The sequence below is a fragment of the Cricetulus griseus genome, chromosome 2 (genome assembly GCF_003668045.3).
Source record: "Cricetulus griseus strain 17A/GY chromosome 2, alternate assembly CriGri-PICRH-1.0, whole genome shotgun sequence".
Classification (NCBI taxonomy): Eukaryota; Metazoa; Chordata; class Mammalia; order Rodentia; family Cricetidae; genus Cricetulus; species Cricetulus griseus.
This window is the reverse complement of record NC_048595.1, coordinates 245,166,555-245,185,061: the sequence shown is the minus strand read 5'-3', so window position 1 is coordinate 245,185,061 and position 18,507 is coordinate 245,166,555. Positions and strand designations below refer to the sequence as shown.

The following is an 18,507-nucleotide window of genomic DNA, read 5'->3' as shown; positions in this document are numbered from 1 at the left end:
TCCCTACTTGATTTTCAAGTGCCAAGTGCCAAGAAGGTGAGCCCTCTGCCAACTTTGAAACCAGTTCTGTCCCTAGGGCATAGTAAACATCTGAGAAATGAATAGATTATGGGTACTCTCCTCATGGATCTCCTTTATGCTTTTGTTATGGTGATCTTAACTTAAACATTCTCTGTCTCTCACTGCATCAGCTCCAAAATTGGATTTTCTGACTGTGTTCATGATCTCACTCAGCATTTTTGTATTTGGTCTCACTTTTCGTTACTCCTTCCTTCTGTATTATGCTCAAGTGGTATTGAGCTGACCCTACCTCCTGACATTCACACTGATGCTTCTTGCCTTTATGGCTTTACCATGATATTTCCTTCCTCACTTTTCTTTATTTGCAAACCACTACTCATCCTCTTTCCTTGGCTCACATGACACAGTTTCTAGTAATTCTTTTTCAATGTCCCAGGTTGTAATTGATGGCTCGCTCTTTGGTACCTTTGTTCCTTATGTGCTTCTGCCTTTCCTGCTAAGTTCCTGAGTAGGAACTGTTTTTCAAACACTGTAGCAATCCCAGTGAACACAGCAAGCCTGGAAATGTTTGCACTTTCTTCATTTTTGGGAATGAACAGTTTGGATTGTATGGAAATTTAATATTTCTTCTGATATAGATGTTGTCTATTCTACCTAGAGCCATTGGCTATAAATATTGTGTACTCTTCCTCTTTAGGAGTGGTTGCTAATGAACCCCATAGACAATAACATGAATGTCTACTTACCCCACGAGTCACGTGACTGCAGGTACTGCCCTGATGAATCTAGAAGAAATACTTCAGTGGCTATAATAGTTAACGGTGACATCTAAATCTAGAAACTGTGGTTTTCTTGATTTTAAAAACTCGTGTCTATATGTATTAATTAGGTATTTCTGGTATAACTCATCTCACATCTCATCTTTGCAAAGGAAACAATTTGACTTTACATGGGGTTCTGATCCCCAGTCTGTGCTTCAGAAACTGTGAGCTGAGTGACCCTCAGTTCCTGGGATACACGATCATTCCCCCAGGGGGATCTGCAGCTCCTGCAATACTAAGTTTATTTGGATAGACAAACATAAGTCAAGGGCTTTCACTAGGAAAAGTAAGTACAGGCTTGAAATATCATTATCTCTGTCACACAGACCTGTCAACAGAAGAAAGTCATTTAAAATCAGAGAATGAAGTTGATCTTAAAGAAAATCACTAGAAAAGAGCCAGCTCCACTCTCCAGTTCCAGAACTACATTAATTATGTTTAATTTATCATTAAACATCAAATTCATAGCTTTTAAAAGACATTCATTTCCTCCAGGAAGTCATGACTTTGGAACTCGAACTTTGAATTGAAAGAGATGAAGTTCTATATTTAGGAACCAGAACATTACAAGTTAATGGAAATAAACTAGAGGAGTCCTTTAATAACATGGAACTAGTGAAATAGCATGAAAATGTATCAAAATAAAAATTGGTAAAGTCCAACCTGGTATGAGGCCTAGTGCAGACTTTTCAAGTTATAGCTGATATTTATAATGCATATGGAATTGATTTTATAATACTTGCCAGGCTGGAAGAACTTCGCTGCATATCAAGCCCTTTCAAGACTCTTCCTTGAATCAGCCAGAGTTTATTTAAGGAAGACATGGTTGCTTATCTTCATGTTATGACAGACACCATGAACATGTGGAAAGACAGAAGAAATTAAGGAAGATGTAAATGAAAAGTAATAGCTAACAGCTCAGTCAACAGTGAAAAGCAATGAGATCACCAAGAGTCCCTAGAAATTGATTAAAGATGAGCCGTCCCAGAGAGCTCTGGCCATCTAATGTGCTCTGTCTTGCCCTTGTCTCAGCACTTCCATTTTTATACTCACTCTCCGAGTCTGCTGTGGAAACACGGGCTTAGAATACACCTGTTAATAATACAGATCTGACACATGCCCTGGAAGGGAAACCACTGTGGGAGTTGACTAGTTCTCTTTCATACAGCTGTCTTCTGTGTAGGGGACCCATGCCCTGATTTTATTCATGTCACAGTATTCGCATGTCTTTCTGCTACGTTTGCTGCCATCAAACAGACAGACAGCTTTAGCCATACAATCACAAGGGCCTTGCCACCCTTTGCTTCCTAATAAGCTAAACTGTGTCTCCAACCTAAGCCAGGTCTGGAATCTGTCTCAAGCTGCCTTTCCCTCCATTTTCTTAGGATTAAAATGCTACTTTGACATTATTGGTGGTGGCAGGAAACAGTGATGTCTGGGCATCACACATAAGAGCAGACTTTCTAGATACTCTCATTAGTCTCAGATGAAGATGACATTCCCAAACCATCACGGACAACTCTCCATGGAATAAACTTAAAATCAGGTGCTCTCTCTCCTCTTAGCTACTGATCCTGTCAGCCTACCACGCTGAACTGGCATCACAGGTGCTGCAGGACCAAGCTCCCTTCAGTATTTGCCATACCCGAACTACCGGAATGTCTTTCATTTGTTCCAGTCATCCAAATAGAAACCTTGTTTGCTAGGATTCTATTCAGGGTATTGAACTGATTTGTCAACTTGAGGGGATTGTCAGAATAAAACATGGAAAAATCACTGGGGATCTGAAGTGAGAAGATAAGGAGAAATCCAGGCCAGAAAAGAAATAAACTTAAGGTTGGGAGTCTGAAGGAAATGTGGTAGGCACACAAGACAAGGCTGAGAGTGTCAGAGGGTATTATGGTTAATCTTGTTAGCTGAGGAAGATTTAGAATCGCCATGGAAACACACCTCTGAGTATGTGTGTGAGGACATTTCTAGAAAGGTTCAATAGAGAAGGGAAGACCCGCCCTGAATGGGGTCACGACCTAGGATTCTAAACTGAATACGAAGGGGAAGGCAAAATGAACACCAGCATCCATGTTGCTCTGCTTCCTGCTTTATAAAGATGTTGTGTCCTGCTCCCTCACTCTCCTGATGCCATGCCTTCCCCACCATGAATGACTGAACCCTAAAACTGTAAGCCAAAACAAACTCTTCCTTCCTTCCTTCCTTCCTTCCTTCCTCCCTTCCTTCCTTCCTTCAGTCACTTTGGCCCTATATTTTGTCACAGCAACGAGACAGTAACGAATACAGAAACTATAACTAATACAGTAACTAAAAAGACCTTGACTTTACGTAGACATAGGAGAGGAAGAGGGTCCGTGCTACAGCTCCCATTCATCTATGCATCTATCTATGGATGGATCAGTGATCTGATTATTTTGACTGCTGTTAACTCATTTCTGCCTTCTGTTTGATTCACTTATCTTCCTAGATGGCAGCTGCTATCATTATCATGGCATTGTTTCCAGTGGCTAAATATAGATACTAACAGCATTACATGGGACTGGTAGGAGTTGCCTCTGCTGTTTACACTTGCTTCTATTGTGAAACCACTTTCATTTGGGGATGTGGTGATTATCATCCCGACATCTTTGCTATCTACTTTCAAGAAAAGAACACCCAGCATGAAGTCCTGAAGGGAAGTAGGATGAAGTTTAAAGAAAACAAACCGAAGGAAAATGTTCTGGTGACTGTAATAAGTGTAGAAAAGCTGAATAATTGCAGGCAGCTACCTGAAAGTTAAGTTCTCCCAGGAGAAAACAGGATGTTATCTCCATTTGAGGTACATTCCAGAGAGCGAGCAGCTTGTAAGTGGGAAACAATATTGGGGCTGTAGAGGTGGCTCAGCACTTAAGCACACACACCCTGCTCTTCCAGAAGACTTGAATTTGATTCCCAGCACTGCTGTCAGTTAGTTCACAACTCTCTGTAATTCCAGCTCCTGGGGCTCCCTTGCCTCTCCGAAAATACCTGCGCTCATGCATACAGATACACACACACACACACACACACACACACACACACACACACACTTAAAGATAATGAAAGTAAATCTGAAAATGCACAACTGATTTTTTTTTAAAGATACAAAAGCACATTGGGATGCTGGGAAGAGAGTCTGCCAACATTTCACTCTTTTTTTTTTTTTTTTTTTTTTACTCGTTGCTCTTTATTCTTTGGGGGTTCATCACCCAGCTCCCAAATAAAGACATGGAGGCTTATTATTACTTCTAAATGCCAAGCCTTAGCTTGACTTGTTTCTAGCCAGCTTTTGTTAACTTAAATTATCTCATCTACCTTTTGCCTCTGGGCTTTAATCTTTTGTTATCCTATATACCTGTCTTTACTTCTTACTCTGTGGCTGCTGTGTAGCTGGGTGACTGGCCTCTGGTGACCTGTCTCCCTCTTCTTTTCTCTATTTAGATCTGTACCCCATTTTTTAATTGGATTGTTTGTTTTCCAGTTTCTTGAGGTCTTTGTATATTTTGGATATCAGTCCTCTGTCAGATGTAGGGTTGTTGAAGATCTGTTCCCATTCTGTAGGGAGCGGTTTTGTCTTGTTGACCATGTTCTTTACTTTACAGAAGCTTCTCAGTTTCAGGAGGTCCCATTTATTAATTGTTGCTCTCAGTGTCTGTGCTACTGGTGTTCTATTTAGGAAGTGGGCTCCTGTGTCTATGTGTTCAAACGTATTTCCCACTTTCAATTCTATGAGGTTCAGTGTGGATGGATTTATATTGAAGTATTTGATCCATTTAGACTTGAGTTTTTGCAAGGAGATAGATATGGACCTATTTGCATTCTTCTACATGTTGACAGTCACTTAGACCAGCACCATTTGTTGAATATATTTTATTTTTTTCTGATTTATATTTTTAGCTTCTTTGTCAAAAATTAGGTGTTCATAGGTGTGTGGGTTGACATCAGGGTCTTTCATTAGATTCTGTTGGTCCACCTGTCTGTTTTTATGACAATACCAAGCTGTTTTCATTACCATAGCTCTTTAGAAGAGCTTAAAGTCTGGGATGGCGATGCCCCCAGGTCTTTTATTAAGTACTGGATAGTTTTGGCTATCTTGGGTTTTTTGTTTTCCCATATGAAGTTGAGTATTGCTCTTCCAAGGTCTGTGAAGAAATTGTGCTGGGATTTTGATGGAAATTGCATTGAATCTGTAGATTACTTTTGGTAGGATTGTCATTTTTACTATGTTGATCCTACCTATCCAGGAGCATGGGAGATCTTTCCATTTTCTGAGATCTTCTTTAATTTCTTTCTTTAAAGACTTAAAATTCTTGTCATATAGGTGTTTCATTTTTTTGGTTAGAGTTACCCCACGATATATTAAGTTATCTGTGGCTATTGTGAAGGGTGATGTTTCTCTGATTTCCTTCTCAGCCTGTTTGTCATCTGTATATAGGAGGGCTACTGATTTTTTGAGTTAATCTTATATCCTGCTACATTACTGAAGGTTTTTATTTCTTTTTATTTTATGTGAGTTGGTATTTTGCCTGCCTGCATTTCCTCATGAGGGTGTTGGGTCCCCTAAAATTTGAGTTAGAGACCATTGTGAGCTGGGAATTGAACCTGGATCCTCTGGAAGAGAAGCCAGTGGTCTTAACTGCAGAGCCATTTCTCCAGCTCCCCTAACTGCATTTTAAATATTTATCCTTATATCCATAGACAAGTGTAGCTCTCACCTGTCAATCAAAAAAGTTTCCCTTCTGCAGCAAATATCATTACAGAAATAAATCCACAACTGGTCAAAATGCAGTGAACAACTGACAATGGGTGCCAAGACATGATAGACATATATACAACACACCTCCCACACCCAAGCCTCAGGGAACACATTGAAAGAAGGGACAGAAATATAAGAGACAGGGGACCAAGACACTTGCTCCTAGACAGCATCTTCTGTATATGACAGGAAAGATGCACCCTTGCAGTCTCAGCAATATGGCCACCTACACAAGATTTTCACAAAGACAATACCAGTTGATAGGGCAACATGGACGGAGGAAATCTCACAATGTTCCACACCTAGATGAAAAGCTACATGCAACCATTGCTGCTGACTGAGAGAGGCTCTGTCTTCTCCAGAGACAACCCTCCAATAGATTATCCAGTCCTAAGTCTTCAGCTGTAAACATACATACATATGAACAACACTGAATGGATTCAGCAGATTGTATTTGTATATATGCCAGTGTGTGTGTGTGTGTGTGTGTGTGTGTGTGTGCGTGTGTGTGCACATGTCTCTCTCTCTCTCTCTCTCTCTCTCTCTCTGTCTCTCTCAGTGTGTGTGTGCATGTGTCTATAAAGAGAGAAATATCTAGAGTCCTAAGGTTTAAATCAGTGTTCTCTTAGAGAAAGAAAGCAAATCCTCTAGGGTTTTGTATTGATGTGTATTAAGACTGTCACCCAAGTCTTTCAAGAAGTTTTACCATTCAAAGTATTTCACTATAGAAGCAACCATGACTCACTGAGATCACTGGGCCATTCTGGTCCCCATGCAGTGCAGAGGCAGATTCAATCGGCCCCTGAGGACCAAGGAACCTAGAGTCTTCTGACATCTATGCCCTAGTCCCACTCTCACCCACCTGGAGAGCAAGTGCCTCAGACCCACCTGCATCCACCTTGAGACCCATCAGAGCATTGAAGCCAATTGCACCCGCCTGAAGAGGACCCCCCAGACCTATACGCACCTGGAAAGGAAGAGACACCACCTGCAGCCACTGGAAGAAGAGATGGGAAGACGACAATATAAGAACAGATCCAACAACAGGAAAACCAATATGACACCACCAGAGTCTAGGGACTCTACACCAGCAAGACCTGAACATCCCAACACAGATGAAGCAGAAGAGAGCAACCTTAAAAAACAACACCATGCAGATGATAGAGACCGTAAGAGAGGAAATCAGAAAAGCCTCCAGAGAAATGGAAGAAAAGATGAACCAAAAGATGCAAGAAATCAAGGAAAGCCTAGAAAATACAATTAAACAGCTGAAGGAAACAGTTCAGGACCTGAAAACTGAAATAGAAACAATAAAGAAAACACAAACTGAGGGAATGCTGGAAGTGGAAAAGCTGAGTAAACAATCAGGAACCACAGATGCAAGCATAACCAACAGAATACAAGAGATGGAAGACAGAATCTCGGATGCTGAAGATAAAGTAGAGGAAATAAATTCATCAAGCAAAGAAAATCTTAAGTCCAACAAATCCTTAACACAAAATATCCAGGAAATATGGGACACCATGAAAAGACCAAACCTAAGAATAATAGGTATAGAAGAAGGTAAAGAAATCCAACTCAAAGGTGCAGAAAACATATTCAACAAAATCATAGAAGAAAACTTTCCCAACCTAAAGAAAGACATGCCAATGAAAACACAAGAAGCCTACAGAACACCAAATAGAGTGGACCACAAAAGAAAGTCCCCTTGTCACATAATAATTAAAACACCAAACGTACAGAATAAAGAAAGAATATTAAGAGCAGCAAAGGAAAAAGGCCAAGTAACACATAAAGACAAACCTATCAGAATTACACTGGACTTCTCCATGGAAACTGTGGAAGGCAGAAGGACCTGGATAGATATTTTACCAACTCTAATAGAACACAGATGCCAGCCCAGACTACCATACCCAGCAAAGCTTTCAATCACTATAAATGGAGAAAACAAGATATTCCACGACAAAACTAGATTTAAACAATATGTAACCACTAATCCAGCTCTACAGAAACTACTGGAAGGTAAACTCCAACCTAAGGAAATTAACTACACTCACAAAAACATAGGCAATAGATAATCTTACTTTACGAAAACCCAAAAGAAATAGCAGAGTAAATCCATATGCAATACCACTACCAACAACAAATAAAAAACAAACAAGAATAAACACTCAATAGTCCTTAATTTCCCACAATATTAATGGTCTTAACTCACCTATAAAGAGACACAGGATAGCACAATGGATATGAAGACAGAATCCATCCTTCTGATGCATACAAGAAACACACCTCAAATTCAATGACAGACATTACCTCAGAGTAAAGGGTTGGGATAAGATATTCCAATCAAATGGACCCAAGAAACAAGCTGAGTTAGCTATCCTAGTATCTAACAAGTTAGACTTCAAATTAATAAATTAAAAGAGATGAAGAAGATCGTTTCATATTAAAAGATTTAAACTTAGCTAGCTAAAAACACAAATGCGGCTCTGCTCCCCACCTCCCTAACAGGAAGAAATGCTCCTGACCCAGAGACTTGCTGACCAAAGCTCTCTGACTCAGTTCCTGGAATTTCCTTACCACCAGCAATTACTCCCCTACAAGGCCATAAGATAGCTAAAACGCCAGGAATTTCCAAATGTTTGCCCTCCCAGGAGGAGCCCATGAGGGGAACAGACTGACCATGAGTCAAGAAATGATAACTGAGTCCTTGAGAAACAAAGACCACTGTCTTAGGAAAGATTGACTAGTACACACTGAAGTCTGAACTGTTTACCCAACGGATGGGTCTGGAGACCATCTGGCTCCAAGATAAGGAACTAAAACCCATGACTCCAGTCATTAACTCAACGGTCCAAGGGTAGCACCCCCCTCCGAAGGCTTGTGGTTTTTTCCTTTAAAAATGCCTGTGCCAGAGAAAAGTGGCCTTTCTCTAGCCTGAGTGCTGAGAGGGCCCGTTTGTACAAATGCTTCCCATTCATTAATGCCTCTTCTTGCTCTTTGCATCAACTGGATTGGACTTTGAGTTCTTGGGGAGCCGGCCGGATCGGGGGGGGGGGGGACTCCTCACCTTGAGGGTCTTTCAATATTAATCACAGGAAAAGTCCATCACGAAGAAGTCTCAATTCTAAACATCTATGCCCCAAATACAAAGGCACCAACATTCATAAAAGAAACAGTATTAAAACTCAAATCACAAATAAGACCTCACACAGTTATAGTGGGAGACTTCAACACCCCACTCTCACCACTGGACAGGACCACCAGACAGAAACTTAACAATGAGACAAAGAAACTAACAGAAGTTATGACCCAATTGGGATTAACAGACATCTAAAGAACTTTCCATCCAAAGACAAAAGAATATACCTTCTTTTCAGCATCACATGGAACCCTCTCAAAAATTGACCACATACACGGCAACATAGAAACCTCAACAGGTACAAAAAATTGGAATAACCCCCTTGTCATACCAGACCACCATGCTTTAAAGTTAGAATTCAAAAACAACACAAATTGCCGAAAACCTACCAACTCATGGAAATTGAACAACACACAATTGCACCATTCCTGGATCAAGGAAGAAATAAAGAAAGAAATTAAAGACTTCCTAGAAATCAATGAAAATGAAGACACAACATACCCAAACGTATGGGACACTTTGAAAATGGTACTAAGAGAAAAGTTCATAGCTCTAAGTGCTTACATGAAGAAACTAGAGAATAGTCGCACCGGAGAGTTGACATCACAGCTGAAAGCTCTAGAAAAAATGGAAGCAAATCCCCTCTGAGGAGTAGACAGGAAATAGTCAAACTGAGGGCAGAAATCAATAAAGTCAAAACAAAGAAAACAATTCAAAGAATCAATGTAACAAAGTGTTGGTTCTTGGAGAAAATCAACAAGATAGACATACCTTTATCCAAACTAACCAAAAGGCAGAGAGAGAACATGCAAATTAACAAAATCAGAAATGAAAAGGGGGACATAACAATGGACACTAAGAAAATCCAGAGAATCTTCAGGTCATACTTTGTAAATCTTTACTTCACAAAATTTGAAAATTTAAAGGAAATGGACAATTTTCTGGACAGATATCGCTTACCAAAATTGAATCAAGAACAGATAAGCAACTTAAACAGACCTATAACCTCTAAGGAAATAGAAGCAATCACCAAAAGTCTCCCAACCAAAAAAAGCGCAGGGCCAGATGGCTTCAGTGCAGAATTCTACCAGAAATTCAAAGAAGAGATAATACCAATACTCCTCAAATTGTTCCACACAATAGAAGCAGAAGATTCATCGCCAAACTCTTTTTATGAGGCTACAATTACGTTGGTACCCAAGCCACACAAAGACACAACTAAGAAAGAGAACTACAGACCAATATCCCTCATGAACATTGATGTAAAAAATACTAAATAAAATACTGCCAAATAGAATCCAAGAACATATCAGAAAAATCATCCACCATGGTCAAATAGGCTTCATCCCTGGGATACAGGGTTGGTTCAACATTCAAAAATCTATCAATGTAATGCACCAACTGAAGAAGAAAAACCACATGATCATCTCACTAGATGCTGAAAAAGCCTTTGACAAAATCCAACATCCTTTCATGATTAAGGTTCAGGAGAGATCAGGAATAATAGGAACATACCTGAACATAATAAAAACAATATACAGTAAGCCAACAGCCAACATCAAACTAAATGGGGAGAAACTCAAAACTATTCCTCTATAAACAGGAACAAGGCAAGGTTGTCCACTCTCTCCATATCTCTTCAATATTGTCCTTGAAATTCTAGCTAGAGCAACAAGACAACAAAAGGAGACCAAGGGGATACAAATTGGGAAGGAAGAAGTCAAACTCTCACTGTTTGCAGATGATATGATAGTCTACATAAGTGAACCGAAAAACTCTACCAGGGAACTCCTACAGCTGATAGACACCTTCAGCAAAGTGGCAGGATACAAGATTAACTAAAAAAAAAAAAAAACCAGTAGCCCTACTGTATATGGATGATAAATGTGCTGAGAAAGAAATCAGAGAAATGTCACCCTTTACAATTGCCACAAACAACATAAAATACCTTGGGGTAATGCTAACCAAAAAAAGTGAAAAACCTGTATCATAAAAAATTTGATTCTTTAAAGAAAGAAATTAAAGAAGATACTAGGAAATGGAAGGATATCCCATGTTCTTGCATAGGTAGGATCAACATAGTAAATGGCAAAACTAAGTAAAAATGCCAAAAGCAATCTACAGATTCAATGCAGTCCCCATCCAAATCCCAGGACAATTCTTCACAGACCTTGAAAAAACAGTTCTCAACTTTATATGGAAAAACAAAAGACCCAGGATAGCCCAAACAACCCTGGACAATAAAAGAATTTCCAGAGGCATCACCATCCCTGATTTAGGACTATAGAGTTATATTCCTAAAAACAGCTTGGTATTGGCACAAAAATAGACAGGTAGACCAATGGAATTGAGTTGAAAACACTGGTATTAACCCACAAACTGATGAAAGCCTGATTTTTGACAAAGAAGCCAAAGCTATACAATGGAATAAAGAAAGCATCTTCAGCAAATGGTGCCGGCATAACTGGATGCTGGCATGTAGAAGACTGCAGATAGATCCATGTCTATCACCATGCACAAAACTTAAGAGCAAATGGATCAAAGACCTCAATATAAACCCAGCCACACTGAACTTATTAGAAGAGAAAGTAGGAAATACCCTTGAATGAATTGATACGAGAGACTGCTTCCTGAACATAACACCAGTAGCACAGACACTGAGATCCACAATTAATAAATGGAACCTCCTGAAACTGAGAAGCTTCTGTAAGGCAAAGGACACACAAGACAAAATGACAGCCCACAGATTGGGAAAAGATATTCACCAAGCCCACATCTGCCAGAGGGCTGATCGGCAAAATTTACAAAGAACTCAAGAAGCTATTCTCAAAAACACCAAATAATCCAATTAAAAAGTGAGGTACAGAACTAAAAAGACAATTCTCAATAGAGGAATCTAAAATGGCTGAAAGACATGTAAGTAAGTGTTCAACATCCTTAGCCATCAGGGAAATGCAAATCAAACAACTCTGAGATACCATCTTACACCTGTCAGAATGGATAAAATGAAAAACACCAATGACAGTTTATGCTGGAGAGGATGTGGGGAAAGAGGAATACTCCTACACTGCTGGTGGGAGTGCCAACTCTGTAGAACCACTTTAGAAATCTGTGTGGCGATTCCTCAGGAAAACTGGAATCAGTCTACCACAAGATCCAGCAATTCCACTCTTAGGCATATACCCAAAAGAAGCACATTCCTACAATAAGGACATCTGTTCAACTATATTCACAGGTGCATTATTTGTAATATCCAGAACTTGGAAGCAACCTAGATGCCCCTCAACTGGAGAATGGATAGAGAAAATGTATACATTTACACAACGGAGTACTACTCGGGGAAAAAAAAACACAATGGAATCTTGAAATTCGCAGGCAAGTGGATGGAACTAGAAGAAACCATTCTAAGCAATGTAACCCATTGGTTACATTGACAGGCATTGTATGTACTCACTCATATGTGGATTTTAGACATAGAGTAAAGGATTGCCAGCTTGCAGCCTAGGCTGCCAGAGAGTCTGGTAAACAGGAGGACCCTAAGAGAGACATACATGGTCCCCTGGAGAAGGGGAAAGTGAAAAGATCTCTTGAGCAAATTGGGACCATGGGGGGAGGGGCGAGGGAACTAGGAGAATGTGAAGGGGAGAAGAGGAGGGGTGCGGAAGACATGATGGGACAGGGAGGCTGAGCTGGGGGAAGAACAGAAGAGAGCAAGATAAGAGATAATATAATAAGTGGTAGACATATAAGTTCAAAGAGAAATGAGGCACTAGGGAAATGTCTGGAGAGCTACAAAGATGACACCAACTCACAATCTAAGCAACAGAGGAGAGGCTACATTAAATGCCCTCTCCTGATAATGAGATTGATGACTAATTCATATGCCACCTTATAGCCTTCATCAAGCAGCTGGTGGAAGTAGAAGCAGACACCCACAGCTAAACCTTGAAATGAAATCCAGATGCAGAGGACGACTGCTGACCTTAGCAAGGGAGAGCTCTTGGTCCCCAGACTGATAGCTGGGAAACCAGCATGGGACTGATCCAGACCCCCTGAATGTGGGTGTCAGTGAGGAGACCTTGGAAATCTATGGGGCCTCTTGTAGAGGATCAGTACTTATGGATATCATAGGAATGGACTTTAGGAGCCCAGCCCACATGGAGGGATACTTCCTGAGCCTAGACACAAGGAGGTTGGCCTAGGCCCTATCCCAAAGAATATGACAGACTTTGAAGACCCCCTATGAAGGTCTCACCCTCCCTGGGGAGCAGAAAGGGTATGGGATAGGTAGCGTGTTAGTGGGGGGGGGAGCAGGGAGGAAGGTAGGGAGAGGGACCTGGGATTGACATGTAAAATAATTTTCTTTCTAATAAAAAGGAAAAAAAAAACAAAAAAGTAAACCGAGTATTTCACTATAATATTTAATACACAAAGAGGAGACTTAAGCACATGTTAGAATGTCTATATAATAAAGAAAAAATTTGTGTTTTCACTATGGAAATCAAGATCTAGATTTCAGAACTATACCACAAGTACAGCCTCCCCAGTAAGATCATGAAATATGTTTTGTAAACTGGGTATGAATCAATGGTACTGTATATTATAACCTTTTTCTGTTTGCTTGCCTCTCGAATGACTACTAGCAATTAGATTGTTAAAAAAAGACTTGGGGCTATTAGCAATTCTACTGGAAGCTGAGTCTAATGTCACATAGAATTTTGAGTAGCTCATTTTTAATCCTTTTAAAATTGCAGCTTGAAGGGGGGTGGGCTGGGAGAGATTATAAGCAGAAGAAAGAGGTTTCAATAAAGCTTCCATATGCCCTACACACAGGCTTGAGTCATAGCCAGTATTATGCAGCAGGTGTGACTCAGTCTGCAAACTGGTGGCAGGAAATAGCACATTTATTTATTGTTTGAAATTGGTATCGGGCCTACTCTAAGTTCCTGCTCTGTGAGGACAAGCTTGGCCATGCTGCATAGCATCAGGGAAGTGTTCCTGATACTAGCCCACAGAGGTGAGAACACTGTCTTCAGTTCATCATATTCTCCTTTCCCAGGATTTTTAAAGCCCTTCTACTGGCAACTCTCTTTCACCAGAGCAATCTTTAAGCCATCCTCCATCTACATAGGTAGGGAAGAGTTGTATAAGTCATTTACGATAATAAATTCTGAGACATTTATTTTATAACAATTCTTTCACCCACCAGAGAGCCTTACCATTTATTAAAGATGAGAACAAATTTAATATATCAGTGAGTTGGGTGTGCTTGTTTATTTGTATTTAAAGAATTAAATCTGAGGCTGGAGAGATGGCTCAGTGGTTAGGAGCACTTGCTGTTCTTCCAGAGGTCCTGGGTTCAATTCCCAGCACCTACATGGCAGCTCACAACTGTCTGTAACTCTAGTTCCAGGGTTTCTGAGACTGTCATACCTATTCACATAAAATAAAGTTAAATAAATTATTTACAAAAAGAAAGAATTAAATTCTGGCTGAGAATTTGATGTTACAGGACATGGAGCACCTTCAATGCTTTTATTGTTTGACAGATAATCTGGATTTTGTAATCTTTTAGTGTTATCCCAAATTTTTGCCAACCCCAATTTTGTGCAATTTCATATGAGATCATAGTGCACATTTTTTTTTTTTTTTTTTTTTTTTCAAGACAGGGTTTCTCTGTGTAGCTTTGGGGCCTATCCTGGCACTTGCTCTGGAGACCAGGCTGGCCTTGAATTTACGGAGATCCGCCAGCCTCTGCCTCCCGAGTGCCGGGATTAAAAGAGTGTGCCACCAACGCCTGGCCACAGTGCCCATTTTAAGAAGCTGTGTTCTTTAGTCTTATTTTAAGCTTGTGTCAGTATTTCCTTGTTATGTCAAGGCCCAGGATCTTCCCTAAGGCTATGATGTCTGTGTTTGGTATCCAGTCTCTGCAATCTCAGGGGAACAGCTAGACTCCTTCACATGGGGCCATGTCTCTGAGGGTCTGCCTGGCGAGCTCCACTCAGGGTACCACATGTAGAACACCATCCTTTTGTTTCTCTGGGGAAAGTTCTCTCTGCCCCCATTAACTCCACTGACACTAATTTCTGATCACCACATAGAATGCCAAAGAGTTTAGAGCTTCACAAACACCTTCTGCTCTCTATTCCACCTTAATGTCTGAAGAAGTAGAACTTTACTAGGCATTTGGGAAGGGGAGGGGATAACACAATTAAACAGACGTCTCTCTCAGGGAATGGCAAATACTTCAGCATAAGGCAGGAGTATGCTACTTAAGAAAATTCTTCAGAATTTAAAGAAAGAGAGGAATGAAAGAAGAAGAAGGGGAGGGAAGGAAGGGAGAGAGAGAGGGAGGGAGGATTGGAATTTGTAGGACCTTGGATTTTGATCTTGCTTTGTCAATTCCTTATTGAAAAAACATGATACCACATTTAGTTCATCTACTTTATTTCACAGGCCAAGTTCCAGAGATATCACAGGGCTGTAGAAACAACAAAGGCTTTGGAATCAGCAGAACTAAGTTAGTTTTCTAATTCCTTGACACAGCGGTTCTACAGTCCTGGGCAACATAGCTTCTGAGTGACTGAATATTCAGAGTCCTTGAGGAGGTTTAGCAGTGCCAGGCACACATGGAATCTCACTCAGAGACAGGAGCACAGAAGACATTCAACCACATGGTTTCTTCTTCCTTGCTCAAAAGCACACATGCAGGGTGCAGTAGACTCTGAATAAAGCATAGGCTCTGCTCCTACTGCAGCCGTTTGCATATTGTTCATCAGTGTGATCCTCTAAGCAAGGCAATGAAATGGGAGCAGGCACAGCATGTTTGCAGTAGACAAATTTGCTGCTCATAGCATAGGAAGCACACGTACCTCATACTAAAAGAATTGTGTGTCATTTATCAATCACTCTTTTCATTTAAAACATTTATAACATTTACAAAAACACTTGGCATCAACAAAGACCATTGTGTCCGAGCTGCAGGGGATGGGGCTATGCCGGATGGCAACACAGGGTTGGATTCTCAGCTGCTGATTTTCTCAAGTTGGCTTGCATAGTCCCAAAGATGGGCCAAGTGGTCAGCAGGAAGTCAATTAGTCAATTTGTCATGCTTCAGAGAGAGGGAAAAGGATGCCAAGTTTGTGGATTCCCTCTCTTACACACACATATATCTACAAAACAGAAAACTGTGTGAAGAAAGCTAAAACCAGCTCTCATGCCAAATAACCAACTCTTCCATGTGTGTAAGCTGACACAAGGACAAATCCATTAAGAAATGTGATGGTAAAACCCAAGCCAACTACTACCAAAGACACAACTCCATGTGGAATCTTCCTGTGTCCTGGAGCAGTGTACTCATCTGTGTCACAGGCTCTGACAGACCAGATTCAGAGTTATTCATTCGTTTACACACTTGGCCAGCATTAACAGGGTGAGACTTTGCATATACAAACATTATCAAGCATATATTTGTGTCAGCAGATTATTGTGCATTGGCTATTAAAATAAAAGATAGCATGTATTAATTCAATGCACTGAGTACTTTGCATGGATTATGTCTTTAATTATCAAAAAAACACTTTGGAGATATTTTTTAATATCCCTGCTTTCAGATGATGAAAACAAGAATCTAATTCCTAGGGTGATGCAATGGCAGAGCAGGGATTTGAATCTATTTTTAACATTGTGTGTGTGTGTGTGTGTGTGTGTGTGTGTGTGTGTGTGTGTGTGTGTGTGTAAGGGGGGATGCATATGCCACAATGCATATATGGAGGTCAGAAGAAAACTTGGGGAAGTAGATTCTCCTGCCTCCTTCATTTGGCTCCCAATAATCAAACCCAGGTTAAGCCTTGGTAGCAGGCAGAATAACTACTGGACCATCTCACCACACCCTGGATATTTGAGTCTTTCTTTGAACATGGCATAACATTATCTTCAAGGACTTCCAACTAGTGTGTGGAAATGTCTATAAGATACTTTCATTCTGAAAAAATAGAAAGAATATGAATTTCAGTAATTGAGAATTTGTTGGAAAATAAGATTTTTTGACAATGGTTTGGGTTTGAGATATTTGCCGTAAGTCAAATGGGCCCCTTGTAGTGATTTCTATTCAGAAGCATTCAGACATGCAAACATTGCTCTTATATGCTGCCAAAGCCTTATGAGAACACCTATTAGAACTTACTTAATTCCCACCTGGAAATGTGCACATCAATCCTGCTGCAGTAAGTGCTACTCCAGAGGGGCTCCACAGTGCAGAAGGACTGACTGTCAAAGTAGCAATCTCGTTATCAAAAACGCTGGTCACTGTGAAATGAGAGCATCACCTGGAGAATCACCTATTGATGTTGGTGGTACCCGCTGTCATTGTTCTTCACATCTGTGTGGCAGATGGGAAGCTATTCTCACATGTTTCAGAAAACCGAAGGGAAAGAGATACACTATCGGTCCTGAGTTTCTAGGAGATGACAACAGACTTCTTCATACAATGTAGAAAATATGGATATTAAATACTCCTTCTCAAACCCTTTGGTGTGAGCTGTGAATTTTGCACCTCAATAGACAATGCTATGAGGATCATGCACAGGTTTCTAGCCACCTCACATGTGCGATGAAACCTGGATTCATAGCATTCCACCTGTGTTGTCATGACTCAGTTATAATGCTTCACTGTGGGGGACAGCTATTCTCACCATCAAAGACAGCAAGAGCAGCCTGAGACAACATGAGTTTGGAGATATTGATTTCCAATGTCAGAAGTATTCCCTGCTTTCCCAGAGCTCAAACATCTGTGGGTGTGGGTACAGTTTCTCCCTCTTTTGTTCTGTATTCTATTTCTCCTTTATAATTCATTAATTTAAAATCTAATATTTATAAGAAATAAGTCTACAGCAGGTGGCTGGGAGTGTAGGAAATAATCCAATAATCTGGATAGCTCAGTAGCGATCCTCATGAGAAGCCAGCTTTTAGACGTCTCAACCCACAGACTTTGCATACATTTCTGGATTTAGCTCTCTCAGTTTGTGTGTCCAAGTAGAGTCTTCTAATATAGTATCTCAGGAGAACCAGTGTTATGAAAGATTCCCACAGGGTTCACTCAATAAAATGCCAAGCCATTAATGCTATGTTTCATTGGACCTGTGGAAGGTAGGAACCATGGCTTACATTTCGTCTGTAATGTACAAGATGTGTGTTTAAAATAAGGTGACTGCAGAGCTTCTAGAGGCTCTGAGAGAGAATTTTTTCCTTGTCTTTTGTCATATAAGTCAAAAGCAGAGTATCTTTAGGTTTCTGATGGAGTCTTCTGCCTCCCTATTTTGCCTGCTCATCCTGGTGGGCCCACTGGGATACTCCAAAGATCGCCTCCCCTCAGAATGAGAAAAGCAGCAACCTTAACTTCATCTAAAATATTAATTTTCGCTGCCATACAATAATATATTTAGTTCCTGAGAGCTCAGGGGGTATGGACATCTCTGGGGAAGCATTATTCTGATTATCATAAATGCTGATTGATTAATCAAAAATAAGCATGGCTAGGATAAAATTAGCATATCTCCTTATATTTTCATATTGTAATTCTACCAAAAAAACTCTTCGAAACTCTAAAACGAAGCAAACTAGATCTTATCTAATTGGACATTCTAATTATAGTTTTGTTTATGTGAGTTTAAGGCTCTTTTCCCTCCACAAACTCCTTAGGGTGAAGTTTTCTGCTGTCGGGTGCCGTAAGAGGTAATGTG

The 18,507-nt window shown here is 40.3% G+C and overlaps 1 long non-coding RNA gene across 4 annotated transcripts in view; it reads right to left on the bottom strand.

Moving 5' to 3' along the window:
* The window catches only part of LOC118237913, a 28,253-nt gene extending 20,352 nt beyond the window's left edge, over positions 1–7,901 (bottom strand). The window contains exons 1-3 of one of the 4 annotated variants that reach the window (XR_004768422.1): positions 7,841–7,898; positions 6,371–6,622; positions 768–1,676 (exon numbers count right to left, since the gene is read on the bottom strand). This is a non-coding gene — a long non-coding RNA (uncharacterized LOC118237913). Of the gene's footprint in view, positions 1–767; positions 1,677–6,370; positions 6,720–7,840 lie in introns of those variants that run through there. The other 3 variants (XR_004768423.1, XR_004768420.1, XR_004768421.1) reach the window with 3 other exon arrangements.
* Positions 7,902–18,507: the final 10,606 nt, after the last annotated feature.